The following is an 18662-nucleotide window of genomic DNA, read 5'->3' on the forward strand; positions in this document are numbered from 1 at the left end:
GATCATTGCAAATTCATGAAAGTTGCAGAAAACAGAATCATACAGCTTTTCTGTATCCATGCATTGTTATCTCTATACTCAGCTTAAGGCAGCAGGAGGAAAACACATTCCTTTTTCTCTCTGCTATGCACTCACACCTACTGTTTCTTTAAATGACTGTGTGACACAGTGACATCTATGAAAATCACCAAATCAGAGTCCAAAACCTAGTTTGGATTGATAAACTGGCTTACATTTTGCCTTATGGTCGATGCTTTCTCATTACCTTGCTGTTTTCTTTCACTAAATGGGTTTGGTGAGTCAGTGTTTTCCCCTGTTTGGAGCAATGTGATATTGCTGGAGCCCTTGATCTGTTTTGTCTTCAGCCTCACATTTCTCTGCTTTCTGATTGCCTGTTTTTGTGTGCACTGCTGTGTCTTCTCTGATCATTGTCTGTCTTGGATATTGTCTTATTCTCTAGATTTCTGCATCTTCCTCTTCCCCCTTCTCATATTCAAAGTGTTTGTAATGTTATTCAGTTAATATCCTGTTCTCCACTGTGCCTGAATTTCCACTTCTTAGAATAACAATGGCTCCTTTCTGCAGGCAACCACTGGTTTCATGTGCACAAAAGAGAAATTCAGCTTTCAGCACAGTACAGATATTTTCTTCTGCTGCTGTGGGGCAGCTGCTGCAGTATCACCTTACATATCAGAATCTACCTGAGTCTGTCCACTGGTGGGCATGCAACAGAAATTTTTATTTCATTCTTTGGAAGTGTCCCCAGGCAGCTCTACCAGCTGGAGCAGGACAAGAATAAGGATATGGACTGTCCAGGGAGTGTCCCTCTTCTGCTTTCACTTATGAGAATGTGCTGTCTCACTTGCACAGCTGTGTTTTCCAGCCAGCAGGTTGCTGAGATGAAGAATCACAGTGGTGGCTCATGGGGAGTAGCAGTTTAGGGAAAATATGGCTGGGAGAGACAATATTGTGATTCAGAATGTGAAAAAAACACAGAAATTAAATGCCTGCTTTTTTTTTTGTCTTTGCTTAGTTCTTCTCGGAGATGCCTACTCCAAGATATCTCTGCACACCAACAGGATTTGGAACAGAAAAGATGCAGCAGCAGTGAGAGAACAGATTAAGGGCTGAGAAGGGAAGCTGAACATGCACAGGACATGGGATGCTGCAGGAGTTGGCCAGAGTGATTGGGAGGAAGCTCTCCCTCCTCTATGAAGGAAACAGCAGTCAGAGGAGAAAATTTCAATGCTGCACTCACTTTACTCAGTCAGGAAAGAAATGTGAAGGAGAAGAAGGTGATTGAAAACAGTAAACACCATTTCCAAGGACACCTCAGGCTTGGCTATCCTGAAAAGGATCTTCCTGCCATGTTTACATGCACGTGTTTTATCTCTATGTTTGTAGTCCTGTACAGCTCAGATGACTGTGAAGTCACTTGCTGGACAATGAGTTGTGTGGAAGTTGCATTTAGGTTACTTTTGAAGGCTTTTTTGCTTTGGTGAATTTATTTTGCTTGGTGTTGCCTTAGACCTGGCTGGAGTTTTGACTTGCATGTTTAGCCTTTGCTAAAATGTTAGTCAAAGTGTACCTGATGGAAACACTGACCAGGAGCTGAGTAGGCTAAGATATTAATGAAGCAGGAAGAACACAAGAGGGAGAGAATAAAGGAAATGTCTCTGTGGGATATCAGGTGTTTCTGTCACCATGGAATACATCTTCTAGAAAAATTAAAGATGTACCACTGCACAGAATTGTACTGATCAATGAATGTAAGAGAAATCAGAAATGTCATATATTAATTTCATGCTGAGGAGTGTCAGCCTCTCTAGAGATGAGTGACTTTCCATCTGTCCAAGCATTGGCTCAGTTTCCTCTGGGCTTCCTGTGGTGCCCCATGGACACAAAGGTGCCATGAGAAAATTTAATTCAAAGTGCCCAAGGTAGTACAGAATGTGTGTTGCAGTTGAGCAGCAAAATTCTTTTCTGTGTGACATCAGAGCTGCTGTGGAGCTTGAGGACACAGGGTAGTTCTAGGCATGAAGGTGGCTGAATAGATTTTGGAGATAATCTAGCCTGTTACAGTTGATATCCATGCTCTTCTTGGGACAGAATGTGTAGAAAACCATTTTGTCTGCTGTGTCTAGGTTTAAACTAGCTGGTTTCCCAAGGAAATTAGCATGTACCCAGCCAGGTACATCAGGATCAGGAGACCAGAATTAAAAAATGAAATGCAAAGTTCCCCACCCACAGTCTATGCATAGCTCTGGGAAAATATTTTAGAGGAAAACAGATCTGAACCTTGTCCATTTTTCTTTTACAGCTGCAAAACACTGCTAGGACAAATAATTTGTCTCAAGATTATTTCCTGAGATCAGCAAATCACCAGGACACTTAAATTAAGACAGAATGAATTCAGATATTTTTTTCTTTGGACAAAAAGCACAATGAAATTCTCTTTATCATAAAACTATTCATAGACTCAAAGAATGATTTGTGTTGGAAGGGAGCAGACTATAATTTACCTGCAGGACCCCTTATTACAGCACAGCCAGGTATTCTCAGTTGTGCCACAGAAGTCATGCCCTTGTCAAATCCTCTAAAGGCAAATGCCACATCGTTGTCATGGCAATATCTGCAAGTGTGGCTGAATGAAGGAATGCAAATCTGGATGTTCGTGCAAGACTGAGTTACACTTTGCTGCTGAGTTAAATCAGTTGCTAATTTAGCAAGGGAAGTGCAATGTATGGGGGATTCTGCTCTGGGTGTTGACATTCTGTAGAGTTTCACCCCTGACCGTGTTTGTGTTTAATTGGAATTCCCCACAGGTGTGACTGCAGTCAGTGCAGCCTGTGGGACCACGCTGAAGTGCAAAATTTAATTATGGCTTAATGTGACCGTGTTATAAGTTTCTACATCTGTCAGACAACTTGCTTCCTTCCTTACAGCTTCCTTCTCCTTACTGCTGTTTTTTAAGCTTTCTAAATTGTCTTTGCTTCGCTGCAGAATATATTCAGAATTTGTATATCCCTAACAAAGAAAAGAGCATTTTATTAAAATCAGCAGTGCTACTGGCCTATATTGATTCAGTGGCACTTGCTATTTATATAATAATTTAGAAGACCTTGCTGTAGCTTATGAAGGAAATATTTATCAGAATCCTTCATTAATGGCTGATGAAAATGGTGTGCCCAAGGCTCATAGCACTTGTTTATAATATAAAAAAATAGAAGCCTCATTTAATTTTGTTTGAACCAGAGTCCCTGCTCACTGGGATGCACTGCATGTAATCTAATTATTTTAAACCTTGCTTTATAGAGCAGTGTACTACTTAAAATTAGAGCCATATTCATTAATTAACATGTGGTTTTTTGTTCTCTGTTTATCTGAGTATCAACCCCAATTCATTACAAATGTACTCACAGGAGTTTTCCTTGTACAGAGTTTGTAACTGTTTATTGACACTCTACAGTATCAGCACATTGCAGTAAACAGTATAAAGTATTATCTGTGATAAGGATTCTTCCATTTCCTTGTTCATCACAGTCCTGTCCAACAGATGTCATGCAAACATTCATTTTACACAAGTTTTCCATGTACAAATCAGGTACCAAACTCATAAAAAACCAAACTGGGCTCTTTTCATAGTGTTTCCAGAGATGGGATTATTTGGATTGATAGGGTGGATTACAGTAATTTCATGATTATAAACCACACCATTTTGACTAAAATTTTGGTCCGAACCCAAAGTGCGGCTTATAATCAGGTGCGGCTTATATATGGACAAAAAACGAAAAGTTGCTGTTTTAGTTTGGAGGACAGGTGTCTGCTGAGAAAGGCAGGAGCTTCTCTTTGAAATGGAGAATGTAAACCCCCTCCCTCCAAATTATTATAATTTTGAAATCAAGGGGCTTTCAGGCAAAGATATGGGAATTAGGAATAACAGTTCTTTACTAGGGAAATTAAAATAGAAATACAGTACTACAAAGAAACAAACCCCAAACCCTGACACAGTCAGAGTACAGCCTGACACCCGTCAGGCAGGGTGTTGGCAGCAGTCCCATTCCATGGTGGCTGCATCCTCCTGCAGTGACAGATGTGGCTCAGCTGGAGCAGTGCTCCTGTACAAGGTGCAGTTTCCCTCCGGAGCTCCAGTGGTGATGTGGAGAAATCCGGTTTTCCTCTGGAGTCCAGTGGAGAAAGGGACTCCCTTAGTGTCCCAAACCCTCTGTTTTTATCTTGGTAAGAAATGTTGGGCTCTTCCCCCTGGCTGGAGCAACTCCCAATGGGATGCAGTAATTTTATCAGTCCCACAGTGGGACTCAATGGCCATGAGCAGAAAATGACTGGCTGGAGGAAGGATGGGTTGTGAAAAGATAAAGAACAATGCCCTGCCTGGTTTCAATGGATGGCCCATTAGCAGAATATCTCCCAGGGAGATCAGGATCACTGCCCCCACCCTGAACAGATGGTGATAGAATAGATACCTTTTATCACACTCTGTATTGTAACGTGCGGTTTATAATCAGGTGCAGTTTATAATCTTGAAATTACTGTAATTCCAGTCTAAAACAAATATATAAAGTAGGTAGCTGTATAATTCCGTGGCTGAAGCTTGATCCAAATGATTCTATATGTTGACTTTGTTATTCTAATCATGTACATATTAACCTGATCAATAGCATTAGCAACATACCAAACTCAGAGAGGGTGAGAGGCCATTGAGAGGAATTTCATGCTGATACCAAACTGGGTGAATTTCTCTCAGGAAGAGAATGCATTTTTCCCTGAATTGGAGAAAGAAACTGAGACTACAGCTAAAAGAAAATATTTCAGGTGGTCAGAGGGGAACACTGCTGTGAGTGTCTAGAATGGAAAGGGAGACTCTGGAGTAAGGAAATAATATGAAATATTTTCTCACTGTCTTTACATGATTTATTGCATCCCAAGGGTCCTATTAAAACTTTATACATGGATTTCATCTCACTTTCACTCTTATTCAGAATTTCTGCAGAAACATTCTTTTTTTTCTCCCCACAATTTTGTCCAAGGCAGAATTAATGGATTTTGTACATTTTCTGGGATTTCTGGATGGCCTTCCGATCAGACACTGTGATCAGAGTGCAGTAAATTGTTGATTTAACTGCTATAAATGCAGCCCAAAAGAAAGAGAGACTCTCCAAACATTCAAAGATGAGCTGAAGTGGAAGTGCCACAGGATTTTGAAGTAACCTTGTTCCTTCTCAGGAACTGGAAACAGCAGATCTGTTGTGGTCCAGCCTGACACACCTTCACTTTTTGTGCTCCTGCAGGAGGCAAGTTGAATTTGTGTCAGAGTAAACCTGTTCCTCCTTTCCTTTCAGCTGTACATCAGAGATCACCTCCCCAGTCACCTCCTACAGAATAAGAAAATGTTCTCCATACAACCATATTAATGGAGAGATTAATACTCTGGCAACTCCTGGGAACTGCCTACCCCAACCCTCCCACCATAGGTCTTCCAGAATCCTCTGCCATGAGAAAATCCTTGGATATCTGATCAGATGTTTGCTATTTCCACCCACATCACAATTTCACAAATACCTCCTTTTTTTTTTTTTTTTTTTTTTTTTCTTTTCTTTTTCCTGATTTTTTGGTTGGTTTGTTTGGTTGGGTTTTGGTGTAGGTTTTTTGTATGTTTCTTTGGGGCTTGGGGTTTTGTTTCTTTGGGGATTATTTGGGTTTCTTCCACTTTACTTTTTATTAGAACTATTGGGTTTGATTCTATCTCCTATGTCCAGCAGAACAGAAGCAATAATAATAATAATAATAATAATAATAATAATAATAATAATACCCTTGGTATCCCTCAGTGGTTAATCCATTAAGTCACTAAAGTTTGCATTCTCAGAGCCCTTTTCACCCTCAGTTTCTGAGTCATCAGTGTTTCTGTTGGGACTTTTGGGTCACAGTGACAACACAGCAGCTGCCTTCCCAGTCAGTGGGAACATTCCTGGCCAAAATGTTCCAGGCAATCACTTTGCTCAGAGGCAGATGATGCATCACAGACAAACTCCCCTTTTCTGTTGGCTTTAGCTCCTGTGGGCTGCTCACAGAGATGAAATATCAGCAGTATAGGCATGGAAAGACACAAGGAAGTGTCTTCCTCTGTCTCCTCTTGGGTTTTATGTGTCAGCAGTTACAATCAGTGTAGTTTAACTGAGCCTGGCCCAAGGCTGTGTAAGGTCTGTCTGGTTAAGCCTGCATGCTTGCCTTTGTCTTAGAAGAAACTTTAACTGAATTATGGAACATCGTCTCTTTCTATTCCCAGACTGTGGAATTTAGCTAAGAATGGCTTTTTTTTTCTTTTTTTTTTTTTTTTTACTTTTTTATTTTTTTTTTTTTTGGCCGGGGGCCAATTTCCCAAGTTCCTAACTAAAACCAGCTCTTTCCTAAAAGATTATCACAGGTACACTGAGGAAGTTTACTCTGTACACAGGGAGCAAAGACATTTAAAGACATTTAAATCCCTAATGCAGGTGGCAGGGACAACATGGACACGTTAAACTGCTCTGAAATCTCTGTATTTGCAACTTTCACCAGATCAAGCAATGGATTTAGTGCCAGATCCAGTGTCATGTTAATGTGGCTCACAGATGTCAGACATAACTTGCCTGTTGCAGGCAATTTCACTTGGTGAAATGATCTGTCTGAGCAGTGGGAAGCTTGGGCATTCCTCTGTCAGAAATGCATCTTTTGACACTTTGCCTCTCACCTGTCAGTAGTGTGTGTCCTGCATGCATGGGGCTCCTTTGGAGACTTCCTTCTTGCATGGTATGTGACATTCTGCTGGGAGTGTAAGGCAAGCTTTTTGTCAGAAGGATTTTCTGACCCAAGTGGTGCTTCTGGTTTACAACACAGATCCAAACCTGTCCAGCTTGGAGTCTGTTGGATGGAGGAATTAATGAGCTTTTTCACTTCCCTGCCCAAAACAAGGTGTTTAGAAGGCACTTCTACCCCATTCCAATTCCTCTCCCATTTTATATGGTGCACACAGTACCAGTGTAGCTGCTTCCTCAGAAATCTTAATGGCTCTGCAGATCCACTGGAGTCCTCAAGTAACAAGTGAACAGCAGTAGAGCAGAAGTAGGTGGGAATACCTTGGACTGTAATTGAAATTAGGATTAATTTTTCAAGAGAAACCCTATTGATGATAGCTCCTACTGTGAAAAATGTTGTTCTGATGGTAAATTTGCTTTGCTTTTTAATAGTTTTGGTATATTAATCACCTCTGTTATTAAAAAACCCATTAATTTCTCTTGTATCTTTTAGTTAAAATGAGAATTTAAATGGGAACCATATTAAAATTGAAAATGTTTAATCCTTGGAAAAGCTACCAAGGTAACAGCAGGTTCTGTGTATCCTGATAGTATTTATATCCAGGTTTCATTGTGTTCAGGAATACCTTTTAGACACACACAGTTTCCTCTTTGAGTTCAAAAGTGGCACAAGGCTGAAGCAAAGTGTTGGTAACATAAGTAATCAAAGTAAATTTTAGAATTATTTCCTGTTGCCTGTATATCCCTGGAGGCAAAAGAACTACTGACATTATTTGTATACCCATTCCAAAACATTCATACAGAATTATGTGGTTATAAATTGGTAAATAAAACATTCTGGCCTCTGGTTGGTAATTTTTGCATAACTCAGCTTCATGTTCTGATTCGTCTTCCTTTTGCAACAAAGCATTAAAAACTTAATTCTGATCCATATTTTAAATGTATTTTGATATTTATCTCACCACTTATCCTTGTTAGTATTCATCACACGTAATGACACATTCCCACAGTTCAGCATGGTACTTAAGAATGGTTGAATTTGAAACAGTCCAAGTGTCCCCAAACAGATGAGAATCAACTTGAATTTCATGCAGAATCAGGATTGTAATCATGTTTACCTTAAATGAAGTTATGCTTTCCTCTCTTCTGCTGCATAGGTATTAATCATCCATGAAATCTTTCAGTTTCCCTCAAATATGATTTTGTGTAAGTGCCTTGCATCAATTCACGCTCTTGCTGCTTCCCCATAAATTCAGGGTAATTTCTTTGATCAGTAATAGCTTCTTCACACAGCTCCTGCCTCCTGTTTAACCAAGATCCATTACATTTGCAAAGGAGCTCCTTGGCTGGCCAATTTATTTTCATATTGTTTACAGTCTTTTCATGTTATTAAATTGAGTCCATCCTTATCACTCACCTACATTTAAAAATTTACACCTGATGTGTGCTGTATAGTTTTTGGCTTCAAAATGTTGCAGCACATGCAGCTTGTATGTATAAAACATAGATATTTGTGACTATTTTAAATTTCTCCACATATTTGATAACTGATTTTGTAAAAACTTCTCTAGTGTAAAATGCCATTTTTTGGTGGTTCCCACGAGTAGCAGTTTGCTTTGATTGCTTTGCTTTGCATTTACATAGCATTTGAGAAATCAGAACTAAAATTGAGAATGACTAGCTGATGTCACCAGATAAACCAGCTGCAATGTGGAAATGCTCTTGATGGCAGTGCACATGTGAACACGACCTTTGGTGTTTGCTGTAATATATAGATACATATTTGACAGCAGCAAGAATTAGAACTATGGTTGAACAGTCCTTCTCTGGACATCTGTCTCTCAAGTATTAATTCCTACACATCATCAAGAGAAGCCATTTAGACAAATGCATAAATTGGATGGAATATTCCTTTTCCATAAGTGCCATAACTCCAAGTGCCTCCTTGATGGAGTTATTTATAGAGAGCTCCCCACCACTCCTACTTTTGCGTGAACAGAAGAAAAAATAGAAATCAGTAATCACCCTCTTCAGGATGGGGTTAAGAGTTTGCCCAGAGAAAATGATTTCTAACAAAATCCATTTGACTGCAAGTCAGAAGGAATAGAATTTGATGTTATTGCAAAAAAAAAATTACTACAAGCCTTGCTGCTTTCTTGTTCCCTTAAAAGATGTCCTCATTAACACCACTGCCACAAAGATACACGGCACACAAATCACAGCTTTATATCTATATGAAATATTTATGTGCAGAATGTTTTCCTCCCATTTTAATTAGAGGTACTTAGCTAATCATCAATATAGCTATGCCTGTGTGTAGCACAGTGCCCCTCCCAGCCCCAGGTTGATGGTGGTTTAAGATTGAAAGGCTGGCTCCTGTGCTGTTGTGATCAGCCAAAGCACCAGTGTGATTGTACAAACCTCAGAACAACTTTCCTGCTGCCTGAGAATTCACTTCTTCATCTCCCATTTCCCTCCTGAGGCAGCTCTCAGGAAGGTCATTCTAAAATATTCAGTCTGAGCAGCACAGGATTTATTCTGGCCACAATGCAAATCACTCAGCCAGCCTCAGACCAATTAATTTGACCTGTTTTTCATCTTTCTGCATAACTAAGATTAAAAAAAAATATAGGAATGTTAAAGTTAGTTACTGATTATGTGGTAAGTGAAAATACCCAGAACTATGAAAATGAAAACTAGCCATATTCATGATAAAGTAAAAGAGGAAAAATTATCATGCAAGGTTTCACCCAAGAAAGAGGAAAAGATTAGAATAGTGATGAGGAACCAAACAAACAAACAAAAAAGAATGGCCAAGAAATGGCAGTCATATATATATAATGAGAAAAAATTCACCAGGTAAAACCAGTAAGAAATACAGAGAATTTTGGGGTGAAAAAAGTCTGTCTGGAGGGTCTGCAGGGATACACATCTGCAATGTGAAGTTAGAGGGTGTTTAAAATCAAGTTTACTGTAACTATTAAAATCTTTTTGTCTGGTGTCTATTTTATAAACAATAACCTATGTGTGCATTTTTGATGGTATAACCACACTCTCTCCTGTAATTAGCATGTTGAATCCACTCCTCACATTGATTATAATTTTTATTTGGATTTCATCTTTCAGTTGGAAAGAGAATTTGGGTGACATTAATTGATGTTTTCAGAGACTCATATATTCCTGTTTCTTTTGAAAAACTTAGGCTCTAGAGAGACCCTTTTAGAGAGATACTTTTGAGTTGAAACAATGACATGCACAAAAGCAGTGAAAGGTGGGATTTAAGTTGTTAAGCTGAGTGATTTTTTGTTAGAAATCAAGTTCTTTATTTGGCAGAGGCAGCATTGGTTCAAGTAAAGGTGCAGGAGTTCTTACAACTCATACTTTTCATGCAGATGCCTGCAATCTCCCTAGCAAATTTAACTGCTCTGTGCCTCGATTTTCCTCTAGAAAATGTTTATTAGCTACACTCTGCATGCATGGATGCAATATTTACAAATGTGGATAGAGTAGATGCATATATATATTTACATTCATACATGCAAATCATGGATTTCAGCACAACTGATGGAATTAAGGGACTGAGTGAATGTTGCTGTGCGTTTTTACGTCTCATGTTACTGTGTGTTGCAAAACATGTTGGGACAAGGGAAGTTCCTGTTTGACAGCGAGGCAAAAAGTCTTCACCTTAAAGATTTAACACTGGAAAAGGGCCCAAAACTTCACAGCTTATGGGTTTGGGGTTTACTCAGGCATTTCTTGTCCAGCTTTGGATAACTGGTTTCCCTTTGGTGTGGAAGCTGTGTTGTACCTGCATTTAAAATATTCTCATTCTAACTCATGAAAATCCTCTGCTTCACAATCTTTACAGTGAGCCAGTTCTTCCCTGGACACAGCACAGCACAGAGGATAGAGGGAACCACAGAATCAGGTTTACAGCCTCCTGCACCAAAATGTCCCCATAGCAAAGACTAAAGAGCTCAAGCTAAAGCAAACAAACTCTGTCAACAGTGCAAATTTGACTTTTTTCTCAGTTCTAGTTTGAAAAGATGGCCTACATTTTAACATGTACTTAAATTTCAAAAGGTGGAGGAAAATAAACTTTGATTAAGAGTGTGGATATGATAGAGGACACTAAAAAAATCCCATTTGTTTGGTACCATATAAAAATTTTGGTTAGCCTAAGTACCTAAATGATTTTTCAGTTCAATAACTTTTAATTTATCTAAATTTGATCAGCTGACTGAAAATTTATTCCCCATCCACACTCTAATGTGATGTCTTCACCATGCAAGGACTCATTGTAGAGTTCCTCACTGAAATATTTTGTCTCTCTGCTGGATCTTCACCTGGTAGTGGCTATTTCAGGTTTGCATTCACAGGTTTTTAAAATCTTGGCTCACATTCGAGAACCTGAAGAAACAGTTTGTGCTAATCAATAGTGAAACATTTCAAATACTTGTTTCTGCTCACTGTAATAGCCATGGTACTTGTAGGAAGAAAGTCAGAGCTGACCTTTTTAATGGATTATTCACTGCAGCAGAAGGAATTGGACAGCCTCAGAATGGGTGACCACAGATTTCACATTTGCACAATTTCACTAAAATGTATGTATTCTTTAACTGAAGGGGAAAATGTGGGGATTTAATAGCAATAACACATATTCAAATAACTTTTCAATGTCATCAAAATCCTGGCCAAATTACTTTGGAAGTATCGAGTTTAATAGAAAAAAATTTTATATACTGCTACCCAAATTCAAAACACAACAGTAAGATAAAAATTAAGTGAAGTCATAAAAGACTGTAATACTAATTAATGTGCACTGTAGTATTTAAATCTGTAAGTCTCCATGATTTCATACTATTTGTGCTGGAGATGGTTTGATACTCTCACAGTAGGAATAAAGTAGTATAAAATATAAGTATTTTGAATATGATTGCTAACATGGTAATAGCAAAACTTCAGGTGAAATATAACATCTGGGAAAATACATAGAAATATGTAGATATAAATGCAAGTTTCAATATAATATTCCTCCATATCTTGGAGAAAATCATGCTGATGAAGCTGGAGATAGTGGATTATGTGGGAGAATTACTCCAGGATGAGACACTAAACAAATTGGAACAACGTATTTAAGCAGAAATATTCTAATTGCTTACTGCAGTTTTATGTTATTGGAAAGTGTCTGGTCATTTCAGCACCAGACTTAGCACATAAAATTTTATTGGAGGTTTTTATACAGCTGGTGTTAAAAAGGAAGAGAATTTATTGAAACCAATGAAGTATACTCCTCTGGATGGCTTTTCCCCCCCTCATATACGCCAGTTTTACATCATTGTAATTTCTCAGGTGTCAGTGGGGTCACTCTTGATTTCCACTGGGATAAAAAAAGGAAGGCTCATGACCCTCACTTCCTGTGTTTTTAGATAGCTGCAGAATTCTTGCTATTTAAAAGCCACGGTGGAAAAGAACAGTGAAAGGCTTTTGGTTTATTACTTTATTCTCACATTAAAACATTTTCACATTTTATGGACTTAGCTGGGTTTTTTGTTGAGAGGGTTGAGTATCTAAACCAGCTGATCTCATTCTTTGACTTTGAACAGAGTCCCTCCTAGAGTAAGAAAAAAAATTTTATGTGCATGTTTTAGCACCATGCTGAAAATGCAGAATAGGTCTTTCAAGCTGTGGATGGTTTAGTTGCTTGGAAAAAATTGTTATATATTTAACTGAATTAATTTGTTTGTGCCTTAGTATCAAGCTGTGATTAGAATGCAATATTTAACAACAAGCATTCAGGAACTTTGTTGGATGCTGTCATGGATGGAGTGATGCCTTCACTCCCAAGAGAGAAGTAGCAACTTGTTTATTGATAGAAAACGGTGATTTAACAAAGTTTGATAATAAATGAGACAGGGTTTTAGCAAGGTGTAATGGCAAGGTACCCTGGGGTATTCACTGTAGAGAGGACAGGGTGAGACAGCACAGCCAGGGAACCCTGCCATTGAGTCTTGAGGTGCAGAAAGGATGTTCTTCCTTTCTAAATGCCTCCTTAGTGAGGATTTTAGGTTTAGCTGGATCCAGACATAGTCCCAGACTTGTCCAGTTCTTTTTGTCTAGAGAGTTAGATGTCCACAATCAATCCTATATATTACTTAGCTAAGATTTAAGTTAACCATGAACAAGAGTCTGTTACAAGAAGGAATTACTCAGCCTCAAGGAGTAACCCCATTAACTCTGTCAGACCAGTGGTTCACTCCAGTGACCAGCGGGTTTAAAGTAAACAAGTATGACATCTTGCTTTATCCATAAGATTAATGTTGTTCCTTTTGTCTTTTCAGTTCTAGGCTTGTTTCTTATATTTGAAAATCCGTACTGTGTGTCCTGAAAGTCTTTTCTTCAGAGACTCAGTAAAAACTTCCCTAAGCCATGTTTTCTAGTTCTTCAGTTACTCTTGCTGAGGCTCTCTGAATTCCCCATCACTCTGGAAGTACAGCCAGCAGAACTGAGTGTCTTATTCTAAGTGAGAGTTTAGCAGTTCTTGAGACCCAGAAGGGATTTTCACTTGTCATGCAAATACTCATGATAATAAAACATAAAACCATCCCCAAGAGTCACAAGAGGCATTTTCCCTTGTTGAAGTCCACATGGTTGGTGATTTTGTTGAGGTCTCTCTGCAGCGACTCCCTGCCTTTGAGAGACTCAGCAGCTCCTCCCTGTTCTCTATCATCTGTGAACATCTCAGTGTCCCTTCCCATCCAGGTCATTTGTGAAGATGTTGAAGAGCACAGGGCCAAGGATGGAGCCCTGCAGAACCCCACTAGTGACAGGTGGCCAGTCTGATGTCACCCTGCTCATTATAATTATCCCTTTGTGCCCAACCTGGGAGCCAGTTGCTCACCCATCTCATGATGTGTTTATCCAGCAGAATTCTATCCAGAACAATCCTGTGAGAGACAGAATTCAAATGCTGGATTCTCAGTACGCAGGAAAAGACAAGACATTTAATTTTTCCCACCCTCTGCTCACACCATGTCATGAAAAAGAATAGTGGTATTAGTCTGCATTTATGCACACTTCCAAAATTCCAGATAATCCTATTAATCAGATTCATATTCTATATTTATAGATCTATGAAGGAAACAATCAGCAGTGGGGAAGCTCAAACCTCACCATACTGAGGGCTGCACTAGCAGTTTGCCAAGAGCCTAAGGCCTGCACAGAATTTGTATATTATATGTACACTATAGGTTTAATCAAACACACATGCATAAGTGTATTTTCTTCTGCTGCTGCTATCCTGACAGCTGAATGTTAACTATTAGGGTTTCCCAGCTTTTTTTCCTTCCCTCCCTTGCTTTGCATGCACAAGCTCTCAAAACCAAAGGTACAGTTTGGAGGATGGGAGGAGGAAAATGCTGATGTTCTGAGCACTGTCTGAAATAAAAAAATCAAATCTTATTGCTCAGTGTAAACTTCACTTGGTGACTTTGGCAGTTCAGCTGACCTGTAGGAATTCTGTATTCCTGTAAGAATGTGAACTCAACAATGTGTGTAGTTTTAAAACTGTATATATTTATATAATGGCAAATTGTGGTCTGTTGTCAAATTAATTTCTGCCTTTGATTCTCCTGCTACCCTCAATGAATTTGCTGCCCTTTAAGATGCAATGTGACACTAAAATTCAGCCTTAAGTAACAGAACATTTGAAGGCAGGAAGAGTGGAATCCAAGAGCAGTTCTGGACACACACACTCAGAGTGGATAAATCATTCTGGGGAGATGTCTGGCTTTCTCTACCGGGTTACAATACTAGATTAGACAGGTGGATTAGATGTGTAGAAACCAATTCTGACTTGGAAAGTCTCTGGGCTAGAAGCAGTTGGCATCTGACAACACACTGGTGTATTTCCTTGCAGTGATTCCTATTAGGAATCCGTTTTTGAACATTGAGAAGAGATAAGTTGCTGTACTAGGCAGAACATCTTCAGTCCTCATTAACTTTTAGATGGCAGAAATTTGCAGATACAATCTGGACATTTAGCTGGGAATACCAAAAAAGAGAACAGAAGTTTCAGCCAAACTAGTTCTACCAGGAACCAATCCTCTTTCTTGACTATGTTTCACTGGAATGCTTTGGATGAGAGGAGAAAAATAATATTTAAGACTCGTGTGCCAAAATGTTTGTACTTGCTAAGTTCAGATCTTCTTGGAAGTGATTTTCATTTCATAAAATTCTTCTGCACTCTGTGAAGGAGATGTACTAAGTGTGCTATGTATAACAGCTCTTGTGTGACTTTGTATGTACTGCACATTCAAACAGCAATCCCTGACTACTATTCCACAAAATTTCCATCTTTTCCAGGGAAAATTCCATCTTTAACCAGTCTTTTTTACTCAAGTGACACTCCTTACTCTCACATTTAAATAACCAGAAACTAATTATGTGCAAACATCAGCCGTCTACAGTGACACAATTCACAAATCAGCATCACTGCACAGCATTGTGGTGCTGCTCATTTTGATGTTGCTGTGAGCTCTGAACACCTACCCACACACCTGACTGTCCTCTGTGAAGAGGAAAAAATATTTCATGAGCTGTGCTCCTGAGCATGTTGCCTGATCAAATTTAATCACAGCCATGACCCCGTGCTCCTGCTCCTGTCTCCCATTAGCACTCCCTCATTTCAGACTGCCAGGACATATTCTTAGTAATGATCTTCCTTGAAAGGTGTATGGTATGCAGCATCATTACTTTCCTAATAATATAATTTTTTTTCTGTACCGTGTCTGTCTGCTTGCAAGTCTTTGCCCATTTATTTCTCTTCATCACTGTATTTGCTGTTAGCAGCAACCTTCCTTGTTCCATGTAGCAAGTACTTCCCTCTGCCCTCCATTACATGGTATTAATCCCTGATGGTCTGGCAATGAATAACACAAAATGTAAGTTATGAATGCTGTGTGTGTAAATGTATTCAGATCTCCTATTGCTCTCCCTGCAAGACATCAGCTTCCCCTCCTTCCTCCCAGTGTCCTGCAGTCAAGAGCATCAAACAGAACCAAAATGCAAACGTGGCTGCATTTGCATTTGCACTCTGCTCTGGTCAGCAGAGCTGGGGGCTGGCAGAGAAATCTGGCTGGGTCTGAATAAAACTCTGAGCTGTCATCAATACCCATGGATATTGATGAACAAGTTACGTGTGCTACTCAAGGGCATTTTTAGAGGAGTTTCTGTGGAAAAAGAAGAGTTTAGCACAATGGTTAAGATCAGGAGTGCAGTACTTAGTCCCCATTAAATGTACTGAGGTCTGAGGAGCTCAGCAATAATAGCAGGAAGGAGGCTATAGAACAATCCTTTTTTTCACCCCTGACTGCCAATGGGCTTAAATGAGCTAGATCTGGAGCAATCCATCTACTCAAATAGTGTCATCTGTGTCACATACAGCACCAGCAGGGGTGTGAGACAGGGCGAGTGAAGAGTGACCACAGCCCAGGCAGGGCTCTCCCCAGCCCAGGTGCATCTGAGCAGCAGGGCAGGGTTCTGCAAGGTCTCCTGGAGGTGTCAGAAAGGCAGGGTGAGGATCCCAGCTGCAGGTCCATGCAGGAGCTCCCCCAGTCAGGAAGGGAATGGGCGAAAGGCAGAACTAAGGCTGCAACTTCGGTGTGACTGGTTCATCCAGGAGGCAGTGCCCATCCAGGAGTCAGAAATAGGACTGCTTGATCCTACAGTGCAGATCAGACAGGGGCCAGGATGGAGATTAAACAGATCCCCAGAGCCCATGGGCAAAGGGTGGGGAAGGGCTCCCAGTCAGGCTGGTCAGGAAAATAAAGATCCACATTTATGGTACTGACACTGTTACTGCAAACTCCCTGGAACACAGAAATGCAACCAACAGACCTCAACCAATTTGATTTTTATAATTTTTGCTCGTTTCTGGCCTTAGGACATCTCACTCAACTCTTTAGTTTTTGCACTCTGCATGATGCAGCTGATCTGGACACTTGGATTGCTCCCACCACAGAAACACCCCAGTAACATAACTCTGCAGCCTTCAGGTTTATGATTGTTCACAGGATCATGATAAGGATCCCAGTACATGTGACACTGTTCCCTTGTTCACTTCAATGTGTGTTATATAAGCAGATTGCTTTTGGCAGCAGGTTAGCCTGCCTCTATTGCAAAACAAAAACCAGCTTTTCACATAAATCTGGGGAAACTTCCTTTCCCTGAGCCATATTTGGGACTTTGTGTCAGAGTCATTCTCTATTCTAAAAATTTGTGATGCATGTAGTTATTAAATGGTTCTCCCTCTTTTTGTTTTTTTTGCCTCTTGCCTTAAACTGTCAACATGCAGGAGATGAGAATAAACCCTTGACTTCAACCATTGGTATATTTGTTTTAGAGCAAAGCATTTGTGTAGACAAGGGAAACCACATTCTGTCTCAATGGAACTTGTTCTTGCTTAGAAATAAGGTTAGGTCTATCAACCTGAATAATCTCAAAGGTTTGCTGAGCTGAGCTACCGTGGTAGCTGAAATGCAGATGAGCTCAAAGCACACACTGCCCTGAGAGCTGTGTCCATTATCAGTTGCCATTTTGTCATCTTAATGTTAGCGAGGTGCGTTGAATAATTTATCTTGCCACTTCCTTTATTTTCCAGTAGAGACCAGTGCATTGCATCCTTCCCTTGTGGCCCCTGAGGACATGCTCTGTCTGTTCTGATACTGTGCTCAGGTGAAATCACATTATCCACCACTTTACCAGCCAGCTTAATTTACTGTGGAAGGAATTCAGTTGTGCAGTTAAGAAGTGAATTTCCATGTTGCCCCTGTGTGGGCTGTCAGGGCACTAGAACTTGTAATTCCCCCAAAAACTCAACACCAAAATACAGACTTTGTATTTTCCTTCTCAAAGTGAGGGGAAGAATTCTATTGCAGTTTGTTAATGTATTTTTTTCTAATTTTACATCTATGATGCTTTATTTGTTCAAAGGTATAGAGAAGCCTGTTCTGCATAAGATTTGGGGAAAAGTAAAATTTCATGCAGAGAAATGTAGAAGCTGTAACTGTTTATTTTAAAAAACAAAATGCATGTTTGCAAAACTGCTTTTTCAGAAAACAAACAACATTTCCATGAAGAGCAACTCATTGTGCCTGAAGTCAGGAGGTCCTGACCTTTGTCTTTTGGCACCAGATAAAGTTTAATTTTCTTCTAAGTTTTTCCAGAGTTCTCACTAATTAATGTCTCCTGCAAAGTTCCTTGCAACACACAACATAATTATTTATGTTTTATTTCCTAACTTCTAAAGGAAACCTAGCTGTTAATAGGACCATAAACCAATTACCAATGCATTTTATTCATTTTTGAATCATGATTCATAGATAATTTTGCAGTAACTGAGGAGCAAGTTCTTGTGAATTCACCTTCTGTCTCTCTATCAACATTTAACAATTCTACAAACTAAGTAAATTTTTATAGCCTGAAGGAGAAATATTCCAAGACAAATACTCATATTTTCTTCACCCTTTAGAGTAATATGTTACAGTGAAGTTGAAGTATCAGTGACTTGTTTGTGGACAAAAATAAAAGGTACTGCATGTTTAAAGGGGGATAAACTTGTTATTCAAAAGGAGCTGCAATCAGAATATCTCCCTGAATATCAAGCCTGGCACATCAGCCTAATCTGAATTTTATGTCTACCTCGGTATTAGAAACTGAGCAACTTAGTTTGTGGAAAATTGTAAAGTTGGAATGACAAAATACGTTCTTTTGTGTTGTTTACAAAAAGTCAGATTTGTCATTGCTTTGTGTCTTTGACAGTGTTCTTTACATATGCAAACAAATTAA

The 18662-nt window shown here is 39.4% G+C and overlaps 1 long non-coding RNA gene across 1 annotated transcript; it reads left to right on the forward strand.

Annotated features, from left to right (window-relative positions):
- Positions 1 to 214: 214 nt before the first annotated feature.
- Positions 215 to 1221, forward strand: LOC116996784. Its single transcript, XR_004418022.1, has 2 exons — positions 215 to 295; positions 1034 to 1221. It is a non-coding gene; the product is annotated as an uncharacterized LOC116996784 (long non-coding RNA).
- Positions 1222 to 18662: the final 17441 nt, after the last annotated feature.

This window comes from Catharus ustulatus, chromosome 5 (assembly GCF_009819885.2).
Source record: "Catharus ustulatus isolate bCatUst1 chromosome 5, bCatUst1.pri.v2, whole genome shotgun sequence".
In the NCBI taxonomy this organism is placed as follows: Eukaryota; Metazoa; Chordata; class Aves; order Passeriformes; family Turdidae; genus Catharus; species Catharus ustulatus.